Genomic DNA, 15,497 nt, shown 5'->3' with positions numbered 1-15,497 from the left:
ACCCCAACTCACACCCTGACCAAACCAAAATAGAGACATAAAAAAGGAACAAAGACAGAATCTTTGTTTTCATTTCAACAACTTCCTACTCGTGATTATCTCTGGTGCTAATCCCAGGGTTTGGAAGGCGGACCATGTGCTCCCGCTCCACAAAGGTTGTGATCCTTCCGACCTAAATAATTATCGTCCGATCTCAAAATTGTCTTGCCAGGCAAAACTGTTCAAACCATTAATCAACTTTTAGCTTAGATCCTTCCTAGCAATGTCTTCGAAGTGTTCACCAGTGGTTTCAGGCAGGGTCATATAATCATCTCTGCTGCGCCCTGGTGTTAAAGGATGTGATAAAGGTCATGGATAGGAGAAAGCACTATGCTGCCCTTTTGATTGACTTTTCGATACTGTTGATTCGAACATTGTGTGCAAATGGTATGAACCACGTGCCATTGTTTTGAAATTACTTGATAGAAGGGATAGAAGGGAGCCTTTGTTGAACTGAAATTGGTACTTAATGCAGGTCAAGCCAAGTATATATTCTCCAAATCATGTAAAAATGTATGATGTATAATTTATGCATATGTACACTGAGCAAATTATAAACACAACATGCAACAAGTTACAGTTCATATAAGGAAATCAGTCAATTGAAATAAATTCATTAGGCCCTAATCTATTCATTTCACATGACTGGGAATACATATGCATCTGTTGGTCACAGATACCTAAAAAAAAAGTATGGGTGTGGATCAGAAAATGAGTCAGTATCTGGTGTGACCACCATTTGCCTCATGTAGCACGACACATCTCCTTCGCATAGAGTTGGTCAGGCTATTGACTGTGGCCTGTTGAATGTTGTCCCACTTCTCTTCAATAACTGTGCAAAGTTGATGGATATTGGCGGGAACTGGAACACGCTGTCGTACAGGTCAATCCAGAGCATCCCACACATGCTCAATGGGTGACATGTCTGGTGATTATGCAGGCCATGGAAGAACTGTGACATTTTCAGCTTCCAGGAATTGTGTACAGATCCTTGCGACATGGGGCTGTGCAATATCATTATTACGGCATCTCGGTGCAATCAAATTGCCATCGATAAAATGCAATTGTGTCCATTGTTTGTAGCTCATGCCTGCCCATACCATAACCCCACCGCCATTATGGGGCAATCTGTTCACAATGTTGACATCAGCAAACTGCTTGCCCACACGACGCCATACACACTGTCATCTGCCCAGTACAGTTGAAACTGGGATTCATCCGTGAAGAGCACACTTTTCCAGGGTGTCAGTGGCCATCGAAGGTGAGCATTTGTCCACTGCAGCAAGGTCAAGACTCTGGTGGGGATGACAAGCAAGCAGATTAGCTTCCCTGAGATGGTTTCTGACAGTTTGTGCAGAAATTATTTGGTTGTGCAAACCCACAGTTTCATCAGCTGTCTGGTTGGCTTGTCTCAGACCATTCCACAGGTGAAGAAGCCAGATGTGGAGGTCCTGGGCTGGCGTGGTTACACGTGATCTGCGGTTATAAGGCCAGTTGGACGTACTGCCAAATTCTCTAAAACAACATCCGAGGCGGCTTATGGTAGAGAAATTATAATTAAATTCTCTGGAAAGAGCTCTGGTGAACATTCCTGCAGTCAGCATGCCAATTGCACACCCCCTCAAAACTTGAGACATTTGTGGCATTGTGTTGTGTGACAAAACTGCACATTTGAATGGCCTTTTACTGTCCCAATGTAAAGGCCATTGTTGGTAGAAGAAGGTGAGGACCAATGCGCAGTGTGGTAAGTGTCCATCTTTTTAATAATGTAAATGAACACTGAACAAAAACAACAAAGTGAACGAACGAGTTCTGTCTGGTGCAGATACAAACACGCAACAGAAATCAATCACCCACAACTCAAGGGTGAAAACGGGCTACTTAAGTATGGTTCTCAATCAGGGACAACGATTGACAGCTGCCTCTGATTGAGAACCATACCAGGCCAAACACAGAAATCCCAAATCACAGAAAAAAGAACATAGACTGCCCACCCGAACTCACGCCCTGACCATACTAAAACAAAGGCAAAAACAAAGGAACTAAGGTCAGAACATGACACCCAAGCACCTGTGTAATGATCATGTTCTTTAATAATATGCTTGATATGCCACCCTTGTCAGGCGGATGGATTATCTTGACAAAGGGAAAATGCTCCCTAACAGGGATGTAGACAAGTTTGTGCACAACATTTGATAGAGATAATATTTTTGTGCGTATGGACAATTCCTGTGATCTTTCATTTCAGCTCATGAAACACAGGACCAACACTTTACATGTTGCGTTTATTTTTTGTTCAGTGTACATTGGATGGTGCCTTTATTGATCGTGTCCCCGCTTATAAATATCTGGGTATCTGTATTGAAAAAAAGCCAGCACTGCATTCTGTATCAGAAAGTAGGCTGACCCTCTTTGATGTCTGGTAGATCGATGCACTGAATGCTTTTTGCTTCTAAAACATTCCTTCAAAAACGCTGTACCTTACTTGGGGTGGCAGCGTAGCCTAGTGGTTAGAGCATTGGACTAGTAACCAGAAGGTTGCGCGTTCAAACCCCTGAGCTGACAAGGTCGTTCTGCCCCTGAACAGGCAGTTAACCCACTGTTCCCAGGCCGTCATTGAAAATAAGAATGTGTTCTTAACTGACTTGCCTGGTTAAATAAAGGTAAAATAAAAAAAATAAATAAACTTCATTGTTGACTTACAGACATCAAAAATAAATAAAAAATGTGCAAGATATCAGACCTGGTCTCAAGGTTGGCTAACTCTGGATATCTCTTTGATCTCCACCGAGTTAGGTTAATCTGCTTTTTACTGAATAGTGTGTTTTGTTTTCTATGATTTGTGTTTTGGTTGTCGTGTATTGATGTGAATATTGGTGTGTATATTGATATGTACACTGAGTATACCAAACATTAGGAACAACTTCCTAATATTGACTTGTATTGTCTTGCCCCTTCACCCTCGGAATGGCACACATACACAATCCATGTCTCAAGGCTTAAACAATCTTTCTTTAACCTGTCCCTTCATCTTCCTCCACACTGATTGAGGGATCATAGCTTTCATCTGGCGTCACCTGGTCAGTCTGTCATGGAAAGAGTGCAAAGTTTTGTGTACTGTTTTGTATGTTGATGTGTGTAGTGTGTATTTATGTGTATATACAGGGCTCATCTGTGAAAGAGACTTTGGACTCAGCATGACTCCCTGTTAAATTAAAGGTTAAATAAAAAATAAAAATAGACCTGCTGTTACCATGGAGACCAAACATGCCTGCGAAGAAGCTGCCTTCTGGTCCAGGGAACAGACAACACTCCGAAAGTATCGCAGAGAATGGTATGGTTGCTGTATGAACTCGTGAGCTGTTATGATGGCTTAAGAGAGAAGCTGTCGCAGCATGTCAGAAGTCATGCTCGGGCCCCCGGATGGAGGACTGAAGCAATGCTATGAGAAGCTCAACGAGTAAAGAACGCGCACACACACCCGGCGATTGCAGGGCACAGAAAGGGCAGTAAGGGAACGCATGGAAATATGTTCATGTCGTCTGTAAGTTATAAGTCATTTGTCTTTCTGACACTGTCTTTAAATAAGTAACTATACAGTAACTTGAGGCGTGCGATTTGAGTCACAGCCTATTTATGAAGAGAGAGAGAGAGAGAGGACGGGAGAAAAAACATGTGAGAGAGGGAACGAGGGAAAGAACGAGACAGAAAGCGAGGTATAGAGATAAAAGGAAGTAACGAGAGAGCTCCATTCTCACTGTGCGAAGCTGGGAGCCGACCATTGCTCGGCGTTATGGTACAACAGGACACATCTGCGATTAGAGAGAGAGGGCTGACAAACACACCCACTGATTGACGACTGAATTTGTGCCATGCTAAAGGGCAGTTAAATGGCTCAGCCGTGCCATCTTTCAACACACACACACGCACACACACACCAGTGGTGGTCGGGGCTGTTTAAGATTAGGGAGGACAATTTTTGTCAAATAAAATGATGAGCACGGCCTTATTTCTATTACAGTCATTCATATTCCATTCGCCCTGCTCAATGTAACATAGATAGGTTTAGGCTACTACATGATACTGGACCTATACCCATAGGTTAGGTTGCTACAACCTAGCCTACAAATGAAAGTTTATAACATAGATGCACAGGTCAAGAGACATTGGAGTAAGGGAGTGAACGTTATTTATAATAAGGGTTTCATGTAGAAAATCGGAACTCTCTGAAATGAAAATGGATGGCCCTTCCTTCAGCAAAATCTTATTTACCTAAACCCTTGATAGGCCTGTGCGTTCACCTTATCATATTTCTCCAATGCCAAATCAGTGCGTCTTGTTTTCAACTAAACTGTCCCTGTTTGTAAATAATTAAAACTGAGACGTCATCATGAATCTGAAGCACGGTACGTTCAAAAGTTAGGCCTACCTTTCCACCCCAGACAGTAGGCCTACCTTTCTACCCCAGACAGTAGGCCTACCTTTCCACCCCAGACAGTAGGCCTACCTTTCTACCCCAGACAGTAGGCCTACCTTTCCACCCCAGACAGTAGGCCTACCTTTCTACCCCAGACAGTAGGCCTACCTTTCTACCCCAGACAGTAGGCCTACCTTTCTACCCCAGACAGTAGGCCTACCTTTCCACCCCAGACAGTAGGCCTACCTTTCCACCCCAGACAGTAGGCCTACCTTTCTACCCCAGACAGTATGCCTACCTTTCTACCCCAGACAGTCGGTCTCCCTTTCCACCCCAGACAGTAGGCGTACCTTTCTACCCCAGACAGTAGTCCTACCTTTCTACCCCAGACAGTAGGCCTACCTTTCTACCCCAGACAGTAGGCCTACCTTTCCACCCCAGACAGTAGGCCTACCTTTCCACCCCAGACAGTAGGCCTACCTTTCCACCCCAGACAGTAGGCCTACCTTTCCACCCCAGACAGTAGGCCTACCTTTCTACCCCAGACAGTAGGCCTACCTTTCCACCCCAGACAGTAGGCCTACCTTTCCACCCCAGACAGTAGGCCTACCTTTCTACCCCAGACAGTAGGCCTACCTTTCCACCCCAGAACAGTAGGCCTACCTTTCCACCCCAGAACAGTAGGCCTACCTTTCTACCCCAGACAGTAGGCCTACCTTTCCACCCCAGAACAGTAGGTCCTACCTTTCCACCCCAGACAGTAGGCCTACCTTTCTACCCCAGACAGTAGGCCTACCTTTCCACCCCAGACAGTAGGCCTACCTTTCCACCCCAGACAGTAGGTCTACCTTTACACCCCAGACAGTAGGACTACCTTTCCACCCCAGACAGTAGGCCTACCTTTCTACCCCAGACAGTAGGCCTACCTTTCCACCCCAGACAGTAGGCCTACCTTTCCACCACAGACAGTAGGCCTACCTTTCCACCCCAGACAGTAGGCCTACCTTTCCACCCCAGACAGTGGGCCTACCGACACAGAAAAATGTAAGCTTAACTGTTGGCTACTCTTCCTCTGTGGCTTAACCCAACGAGACAAGGTCACAAGTGTTTCGCTAAAAGCTGTCTGAGTTTAAACATCTTCTATTGTACGGAAAGTGAATAGCTTAATCAATTGATAGTGGCAGAATTAGATTACTTCCCATGCAAAGTCAGCCTCTGAATGTCAAAGAAACAAAACAATTTCTAGCATAAAGCATTGCGGACCAAAGTGCAGTTCTAGATCACTTTATATAATCGGATCCGTTTTATTTTCTTCAACATGTTAAGCTAACAAGGCTTAAGCCTGTGCTTTTTGCCATTTTCTTTACTAAAAGGTAGGTCTATGGCATACCCTCTCATACCCCCTCAATTCCAGTCTTGATTTGAACTTAACAGCCATTCACTGGCACGCTATTGTTGTGACTTTACTTTAATGAATCTGATGACTGTTATTTAATCCCCTAACTATGTTTAATTGTTACCTGATTAATTAATCATGTAGCAATTAACTCATTAGGATTTGGGGCGCCACGGAATAAGTTGTCAAGAGAATTCAACTCTATGAGGTCTTTACCTAATTTCATCGATAAACAGTCATCTTATAAATCATTACATCTTGTCAAATGCTCATTCTGAACAATCGTAACCTTCTTGGATCTGCAAAAACCACAGCCTTGCGCATTATTCAGAACTACACAAATTGGATTAATCATTTATTTACTAGCTAACTAAATAATAACACAGAATACACACACTTACATGAGACAAAGGTCCCTAGCGGACTGACAAGATATGACGGCTTGTTACAACATAGATGGAGGAGGGGCACACTTATCGTCGAGACATTTCAGAACGATTCTCACAGTAATGTTAATCATATAGTTTTCTCACTAACCGCCGCCCGTTTGGAGTAGGAAATCATTCATGTATTTACATGTGTAATGCCTTTGTTCATTCCTCTGTCGGAACCAAGCCTTCTTGGAAAGGGTTTGGTGGGCCTTTCCTGTGGGTGACTTGTACATGCTCTGATTGTCCACCAATGATCACAATGTCCTTCTTCTTAGTTGTCCGGTCTATATGGGATGTTTCCTCAGAACTTCCTCTTAGCCGTACCAGTGATTGTCTGAGAGGAGAGTTGTCTCCTTTCTCCATCTCGTGTGGATAATCAGAGTTTGAAACACTTTATACTCGCAGCTGCAGACGGGCAATGTCCTGGTCTGGTAAGTTAATTTTCTTCACCTCGTGTTGAGGTTAAGTTTCAACCATTTCAAACGTGTAGCTCTCTGGCCTCACGTTTCCCGGTCTAAAGGTTGATTCCTCGTCCAAGCCCTTTTGCACTCTTAGTCAAAAGGGGCATTCCATCATGCTGACAAGCTCTCTGACCTCACTCGGGGCGCGGCTACTTAATGTGCAATGGATATGATTAAAAGTTATCTCGTATGACTCCTAAAATCACATTCATATCTTAACAAAAAATACGTTAATCATTTATCATATCCTATGCATGACATATTGGATGAACACCTCACAGATATATGTGGTATCCTTTCCAAGTTACAGTATTTGGTCCATATAGTTTTTAATAACGTTACAAAATGAAAAGCAATATTCCATTTTTTTACAATAGTTCCTCACTGACCATTTCCCACATCGTTGCGTTAGGAATATTGTTTTAATTATTCACTTTTTTGGACGTTAGAGTGTTGGGCGGGCAAAAGTGTCTGTGAACAAAGACATTCATTTGATTGATACTAAAGAGCAAGAGAGAGCTCTCTCTGGCTTAATTTACAACCCAGTGTGAGCTGTCAACCGGGAAGTTCCCTCCTCCCCCCCTGGGAGAGGGTCTGGTTATTGTCAGCCATTGCCAAGTAGATCTGATCCATTGTGATCCTCACAGGACAGTCATGACACTATTTACACGAGGTAGGCTATTTAAAGACTGCATGGTGGGTGGAGGAATTGACCAACAAATCTATGGATATAGCAGCCTATAGCCTAATTTTGTCTGTCAAACAGGTAGGCCTACCTTTAATTTCTTAAATAGGAAGAAATAGGCTCCAACACAAAGCCCTCTTTTGTTAGTAAAGTCTAATTATAATAAATATGTTTAAATTAATTATGTCTACTCGAATTTGCCTACTTTCAGCACCATGAGCTGTCCATTTCGATTGATTGTTCCAGCACCATATTGTAAGTTATGCGAATCTGGCTTATTGTGAGGTCGGTCAATACATTATGGGCAAGAAACATGTTGTTTTTAATAAAATCAATTATAGCCTAGTAGTAGCAAGCTATCAAAGTTAACCTCCGGTCCTCCTTCACATCTTTGCACTTTCCTTCTCAAACTGAACAGAACAGGCTATCGCAGGGGGTCTCCAACCTTTTCTAGTATTCAAATAGGCACCGTATATCCCTTTCCCCTTCAACTCTAAGGGGGCCCCAATAAAATCTGTAATTGTTTTTCAAAAAATGATGTTTTATATTCTCCCAAATTATGTTTTTCTCAGTTTTATTTTTCCTAGTTTTTCACTCTCAAAAATTACAGTTGTTCATAGAGAAACAGCGAAACTGAATGCTCTGAGGCCATGTCAATGCTTAAATCCCATCAGAATACTTTTTTTGGGGGGCTGGAAGAAAAAAATGTAGATTTTTAGAATTAGAATTCCCCTTTAATTGTGCATCTGACCTGTAAATTAAGCTAGTGAGGAATGTGCTGTCTACTGTGCCGGTCTAGGGAGGGTTTTGTACTGCTAAATATCCTATTTACATAAGTATTCAGACCCTATGCTATGAGACTGTTTATATTAATCCTCATTGACATGTTTTTACAACTTGATTGGAGTCCACCTGTGGTAAATTCAATTGCTTGGACATGATTTGGAAAGTCACACACCTGTCTATTATATAAGGTCCAACAGTTGACAGTGCATGGCAAAGCAAAAACTAAGCCACGAGGTCGAAGGAAGTGTCTGTAGAGCTCTGAGACAGGACTGTGTCGTCATTGTTAATTCACATATCTGGGGAAGGGTACCAACAAATGTCTGCAGCATTGAATGTCCCCAAGAACACAGTGGCCATCATTCTTAGATGGAAGAAGTTTGGAACCACCAAGACTCTTCCTAAAGCTGTCCGCCCGGCCAAACTGAGCAATCGGTGGAGAAGGGCCTTGGTCAGGGAGGTGACCAAGAACCCGATGGTCACTCTGACAGAGCTCCAGAGTTCCTTTGTGGAGATGGGAGAACCTTCCAGAAGGACAACCATCTCTGCAACACTCCACTAATTAGGCCTGTATAGTAGAGTGGCCAGACAGAAGCCACTCCTCAGTAAAAAGGCACATGACAGCCCGCTTGGAGTTTGCTATAAGGCACCTAAAGAACTCTCAGACCATCAGAAACAAGATTCTCTGGTCTGACGAAACCAAGATTGAACTCTTTAGCCTGATTGCCAAGCGTGACGTCTGGAGGAAACCTGGCACCATCCCTACGGTGAAGCATGGTGGTGGCAGCATCATGCTGTGGAGATGTTTTTCAGAGGCACGGACTGGGAGACTAGTCAGGATCGAGGGAAAGATGAACGGAGCAAGATACAGAGAGATCCTTTATGAACAGGACAGCAACAGGACAACGGCCCTAAGCACACAGCCAAGACAACGCAGGAGTGGCTTCTCTGAAGAGACCTGAAAATAGCTGTGCAGCGACGCTCCCCATCCAACCTGACAGTGCTCGAGTGGATCTGCAGAGAAAAATGGGAGAAACTCCCCAAATACAGGTGTGTCAAGCTTGTAGCATCATACCCAAGAAGACTCAAGGCTGTATTGCTACCAAAGGTGCTTCAACAAAGTACTGAGTAAAGGGGGTATGAATACTTCTGTATTTATTTTGAATACATTTGCAAAAATGTCTAAAAAAAGTTTTTGCTTTGTCATTATGGGGTATTATGTGTAGATTGATGAGGAACATTTTTTATTTTATCCATTTTAAAATAAGGCTGTAACGTAACAAAATGTGGAAAAGGTCAAGGGGTCTGAAAACGATAAACGCAACATGTACAGTATTGATCCCATGTTTCATGATCTGAAATAAAATATGCCAGAAATGTGTTTTCCTACTTCTTTCCTACTTTATTTATCCCACATAAACACTGACCCTCTCCTTTCTCCTTAATGCTACCCTCCCTCCTTCCCACTGAACTTTTTAACGACTGTGTAAGGTTAGAGTGCCAGATGTTCGTTATTAATAAATGAATCAATGAATGAGTGTGTGATGTCAGCAAGTGCTTTATGAATACATTCATGAATGAACATGTTTTGTCTGAAGTTAGGAATGAGATTTTATATATTACAATGTAATGCATGTTCCTGACGAATGAGTGCATTTGTGTGTGGTGTGCAGTTTCAGTGTCTACGCACATTGCTATCTATTTCACATTACAGTTTGCCCTACGTGATCTGACAGTGGTTTTGGAGGGCTCCCCTAATGCACTGTTGACTACAAGATGACAGGCCACATTGACAGGTCAACACCAGCATACCAGAAGAAGAAAAGTTGCAATTGCTTTTTGAATACAGTGTCTAAATGTTTCACTTAGTTTTCCTCCGGGGTTGTTGGGCTCATCTTTCCTTTGACTTTCTCCTCTCTTTGTTGGCACTTCACTTAAGGGAATCAATCCTCTTTAACCACCCTAATGATTAAAAACACATCTTAAAGAGTTTGTACATTCTATCATCTTTGGAGCTCCCTAGTCAATCACTGACAGTCACTCATAGTGCATTCCCCACCATTAGAAAGCACTTAGCGCTCTCCTGTGTTTAATCATACGTCAATGTGCATTTCCTTCCTTCCAGGCCAGACAGTGGAGAACAAGTCCTAAATCACTAATCCACACACTCTTAGCTGTTGGAGGAGCCCTAATATGCCCCAGCCTTCCCTGATCTGCAAATGGATGCCTCCGCAGGGTGAATTCAAACCCATTAGCATTTTTTTATGAGGGAATGTTCCAGAGACTTAGGACAGCCTTTGTAAACCAGCTCGGTTATTAATCTTCTGTCTCAACCAGTCATGGCACTGGCAGAGCGATCGTGATTTAGACTGCGGTCGGAGCCATGCGACAGGCACCAGTGACCAGTCGGTACCCATCATCTTTGTCCCAGAGAGTGGTTTTAGCCCTGTCGTGCTAATGTTGTTATATGCTTGTTGACGCAGCAGGCATTCTAAGTCATCTGGAAAATCTGTAACATCTCCCATGCCAACTTTACAGACAAAATGGACTTTGTTGAACTGTCGCTGTCAGAGGGTAGACAGAACCCTTTCAAATACTTTGATTGAACGGGGGAAGAGGGGAAGCAAAGTTACGCATTGTTAATTGGGGCTCGTTAAACAAAAAGCACGTCTATTCAAATTCATTGAAAGGAAAGGACACAGCTTCCACTGCCATAGTTCCGATCGGAGTCTTTACCAAACCTGGGACCTGTCTCTGCTGGTCTAGCTAACATCTGTCTTTCCCGGCCAAACAGAAGGGCAAACCGAGAACAGTAAGAACAGGGAGACTCTCGACTACGGACTTCTGTGAGGGAGAGAGATTGCAGCTCAAAGACTCTTGGAGCCCTAATCCGTCATGTCCGAAACACAGGTAGATATAACAAGTCCGGATGGAACAATAACAATCCCCTGTCCTACCCTGTTCTGTCATCATGGCTCTCTGCTCCGCTATTGACTGTGTGGGCGACGGCTGCTGACTCACCGAACTAACGACAAAGTTAAACTGAAGGTCTTCCCAGAGGGAGGACTTCATAATACCAAGGCTAGGCGATTTCAAATGTGTACGTGTGCCTCTGTGTGACAAGCTGAGTGTGTTAATGGCGGCTGAAAAGCGTGACGGCTCAATAGACGCTTGTCAAATTTGGTCACGAAACAAACATACAACTGTCGGGAACAAGTGAACTGAAGTAAAACCACAGGCCTCCGCGGGGAAGATGGCTAAATGAAAGTCTGCCACACACTAAGTCTTTCCTTTCATTTGTGTTCAGGCAGTAAAAAGAGAGATCCATAAACGGTCACCAGCAATCGTTATTCTTACAACCCCCCACAAAAAAAAAGATGTGGATAATATGGTGTAAAAAACATCTAAAAAGTTTTTTTTTCATCCAAAGATTTTTTTTTTTACAGTGCACAGGGGTGTACAAAGATGTCAACTCCCTACTGCATTTTCTACTTCAACATCCTAAAACACTGTACATTCAACTGTCAGTAAGAAAAGGAGGCATGTCTGTGTGGCCTTTAAAACCACCTCCACACAGTTCAGAGTAATGAGACAGAATTGATCACCCAATACCATCCACTTCCAATGGATTTCCTGTCAGATAGCACCCTGAGCCAGACAGGCCTGTAAGCAGAGTTGTCTAATGATCAGTTAATGGATATACGGACAACAAGACCTAAGACATACATAATTAACAACGACGGAGAAAGAGAGTGAAGAGAACAGGCGCTGTTGACTTGTATTTTTCCACTTTAGTGGATTCGCAGGGGAGATCCAGCACTACATGCCTTGATGCACTGCAATTCCGTTAAATCCTCGAATACATTTTTGCCTGTCAGAATCACATGATTTATTACTACAATCATTAGCTGTGTGGTTTATATGATATCCCTGAGACGAATCCTCTCTTTTAGCGTTCCATCACAAACCCACATCCTTTCATTCGCGAGCCCGGGATTTAAACCTTCTCACACACAATGAGTTTTTCTCTCCCTTCACTGCTCCCTCCTTCCCTCCTTCCCTCTCCTCGCCGTCTACGCTGAGCTGTGACGTGATGTTCCCAGTGGACTCCTTTCCATCTCCTCCCTCCGCTCGTCCCCTCCCACTCAGTTTGATTAACATTTTACAGGCCGACGGAGACGCTCCGTTCTTCACCGCCACTCCTCCCGAGCCCAACCCCAGACACCGCCAGGACTCTCGGTACCGATCACCTTCAGAGCCGATAGCATCATAGAGAGAGAGAGAGAGAGGAAGATGTATTTTTTTTAAAGAGAGGGAGGGAGGGAGGGGAGGGGAGGGAGGGAGGGAGGGAGGGAGGGAGGGAGGGAGGGAGGGAGGGAGGGAGGGGGAGGGAGGGAGGGAGGGAGGGTAGAGAAAGCATATCATATAAAGAAGGGGACGTACGCTCCCACTTAATAAGTAAAACGCCTTTTGCTAGGAGGGAAAGTAACAGACCTCACTTTTGGGTGAGTTTATGTCAGGTGGCATTATAAATATTGCAGAGAGTTGATTTGTGTCAAAGGTTAGGACTTGAATTTGTTGAATATATCAGACCAGAATTCAGATTAGGATAGGAACCAAATATGCAGGGTTTAGGTGGCTGCATGTCTGCATCTATTGGCTGATGCATTATGATGATGTTTTTGCGATACATATTTGGAGAATAATTGCAATAAGGCATTTAAAAAGCAATGAACAACAGCAGTTGCATTGGCAATTCCCTGATGTATTAATTATTGTATTCAGCCTCTAGTACTCAGGCATAAAAAAAAAACACTGTGTTGAGATCCAAAACTACTAGCATATGAAAATAAAAGTTCAGAAAGGTAAAAACTGCATGGGGGTCCAATCAAATGGTGAATAACACTGCTGGGTAGAATCTGCTGTGCGGTATTTCTCCAGGGGAGAAACTGGCAGTTTGAAGCCATGCCTGTCGTCTATGGTTCGAGGAAAACTGCCCAAAATGCTGAATTTTTTTTAACTTTTCAAGACAGAAATAAAGCAGGTGGGAAAAATAAAGTTACCCCACCTCCTGCTGGCTTTTTCTTAAATGGAGAAGAAAACAACTCCATATTTAAAGGGTATACTAAATGACTATTGAAAAGGGGGACTTTTGCAGTCATTTGTATAGTCCTCCCCTGGTGAATGGTGAAAGTGGGCATTTGGATTTCAACACTAGATAAAGAATGTGGTTGGATTGCAGACAATCTCTCTATCAGAGACATGCAATTTGCTATACAATCTCCCAGGCAGCAGTAAAGCCATGATTCCCCCCAGAGTGAGCCAAACAAGGCTTGAGTGAGGTGGAAAACAGCAAGGAGACTGGGCTCTTCCCTCTGTTAGTCTGCCTTAGTTTATACACTTCCATTTTACAACCGTGTGTAGTATCTAGTAGCATTGCTGCGAGGACTTGCTTCCATTCAGCCACAAGAGCATTAGTGAGGTCAGTCACTGACGTTGAGCAATTAGGCCTGGCTCGCAGTCTGCATTCCAATTCATCCTGAAGGTGTTCGATGGGGTTGAGGACAGGGCTCTGTGAAGGCCAGACAAGTTATTTCACACCGATCGGGCATTGTCATGCAGAAACAGGAAAGGGCCTTCCCCAAACTGTTGCCACAAAGTTTGAAGCACAGAATTGTCTATAATGTCATTTTATGCTGTAGCGTTAAGATTTCCATTCACTGGAACTGAAGGGCCAAACCATGAAAAACAGCCTCAGACCATTGTTCCTCCTCCACCAAACTTTACAGTTGGCACTATACATTCGGGCAGTTAGCGTTTAACTGGCATCCGCAAACCCAGATTTATCCTTTGGATTGCCAGGTGGTGAAGCGTGTTTCATCACTCCAAAGAATGTGTTACCAATGTCCAATGGCGGTGAGCTTTACACCACTCCAGCCAATGCTTGACATTGCACATGGTGATCTTACGCTTGTGTGCAGCTGCTCGGCCATGGAAACCCATTTCATGAAGCTTCCGACGAACAGTTATTGTGCTGACGTTGCTTCCAGAGGCAGTTTGGAACTCGATAGTGAATGTTGCTACCGAGGACAGCCAATTTTACGCGTTAAGCGCTTCAGCACTCGGTGGTCCTGTTCTGTGAGCTTGTGTGGCCTACCACTTCGCGGCTGAGCCGTTGTTGCTCCTAGACGTTTCCACTTCAAAATAACAGCACTTACAGTTGACTGGGGCAGCTCTAGCAGGGCAGAATTTGACGAACTGACTTGTTGGAAAGGTGGTATCTTATGATGGTGCCAAGTTGAAAGTCACTGAGCTCATCGGTAAGGCAATTATACTGCCAATGCTTTGTCTATCGAGATTGCACAGCTGTGTGCTCGATTTTATACACCTGTCAGCAACGGGTGTGGCTGAAATAGTCTAATCCACTAATTTAAAGGCGTGTCCACATACTTTTGTATATATAGTGTACATACTTTTGTATATGAGAGGACACAGGGTACATCAATTTCTGTGCCGGAAACTCTATATTAGTGGACAAAACCGTAGATGATATCATCAACAGTGAGGCAAGGCAGCTATATCTGGTAATTTCATCCAATTAAAGTGAATTCTCTACCTATGCACAGACAGGCACAGCTATTGACCAATGGCAGCCTTTATGTTTCCTGCTGTGCTCCTCCAGCTCTCCTCCAGTGATACCCTTCATCTTGTTAATAAAGTCAACCATAAAAACATGCACAAGCAGACTTCCAACCCCAACCTGTCAGTTCCTTTCATTTTTTTTTAAATCGACTACGAATCGGCCGAATGGTTCTGCCGGCCGCCTACAATACCCACGCTCCCTGCGCTGGGAGAGCTCTGCCGGGCACAGAGGTGATAGCTGTTAACTCCAGAGTGCTGTGTCCTCTCATACACAGCTGAGTAAACATCAATGGATAACCAGCCTGAGGGAAGTCAATGGCCTTATGTCGCCTACTGTAGCAGAAGGGTTTCTAGAAGATAATTGCTATGAGAGTCTCTGCCGAGTTCATCTGTGAGCTTGACTGAATCAAGTGGGTGTATGGGACCCTGTTTTACACCCTGGCTCTCTCAAAAACCTTTGCCATGAGAAGATTCATTTAAAGGTCTTTTTGGGCCCGCTTTAATAAGGGAAATGTTCGACTTTACACACTACTGAGCCAAACGAAGCTGTACTGAGCACAGTTTGGATTCGGGTGGCACGGTATTGTTTAAAGGGTGCTTCGTTGTCTCTTGAGTTGAGGAGCTGTCAATCACAATCGTGCGT

General features: G+C 43.8%; 1 protein-coding gene and 1 long non-coding RNA gene across 7 annotated transcripts in view; both read right to left on the bottom strand.

Annotated features, from left to right (window-relative positions):
• The window catches only part of LOC118361361 (acid-sensing ion channel 1-like), a 75,545-nt gene that overhangs the window by 7,650 nt on the left and 52,398 nt on the right, over positions 1–15,497 (bottom strand). The gene's annotated exons all lie outside the window — the stretch shown is intronic.
• LOC127912810 (uncharacterized) lies at positions 4,664–5,471 on the bottom strand. Of its 6 annotated transcripts, none has more exons than XR_008083488.1 (3): positions 5,435–5,471; positions 5,015–5,066; positions 4,664–4,728 (listed from the first exon to the last, which is right to left on the bottom strand). It is a non-coding gene; the product is annotated as an uncharacterized LOC127912810 (long non-coding RNA). The 6 variants fall into 6 exon arrangements; XR_008083489.1 differs by lacking the exon at positions 5,015–5,066 and adding an exon at positions 4,885–4,988; XR_008083486.1 differs by lacking the exon at positions 5,435–5,471 and adding an exon at positions 5,383–5,409.

This window comes from Oncorhynchus keta, chromosome 28, assembly GCF_023373465.1.
Source record: "Oncorhynchus keta strain PuntledgeMale-10-30-2019 chromosome 28, Oket_V2, whole genome shotgun sequence".
Taxonomy (NCBI): domain Eukaryota; kingdom Metazoa; phylum Chordata; class Actinopteri; order Salmoniformes; family Salmonidae; genus Oncorhynchus; species Oncorhynchus keta.
The sequence above is the reverse complement of the archived record's forward strand: the minus strand, read 5'-3'. Positions and strand labels throughout refer to the sequence as shown.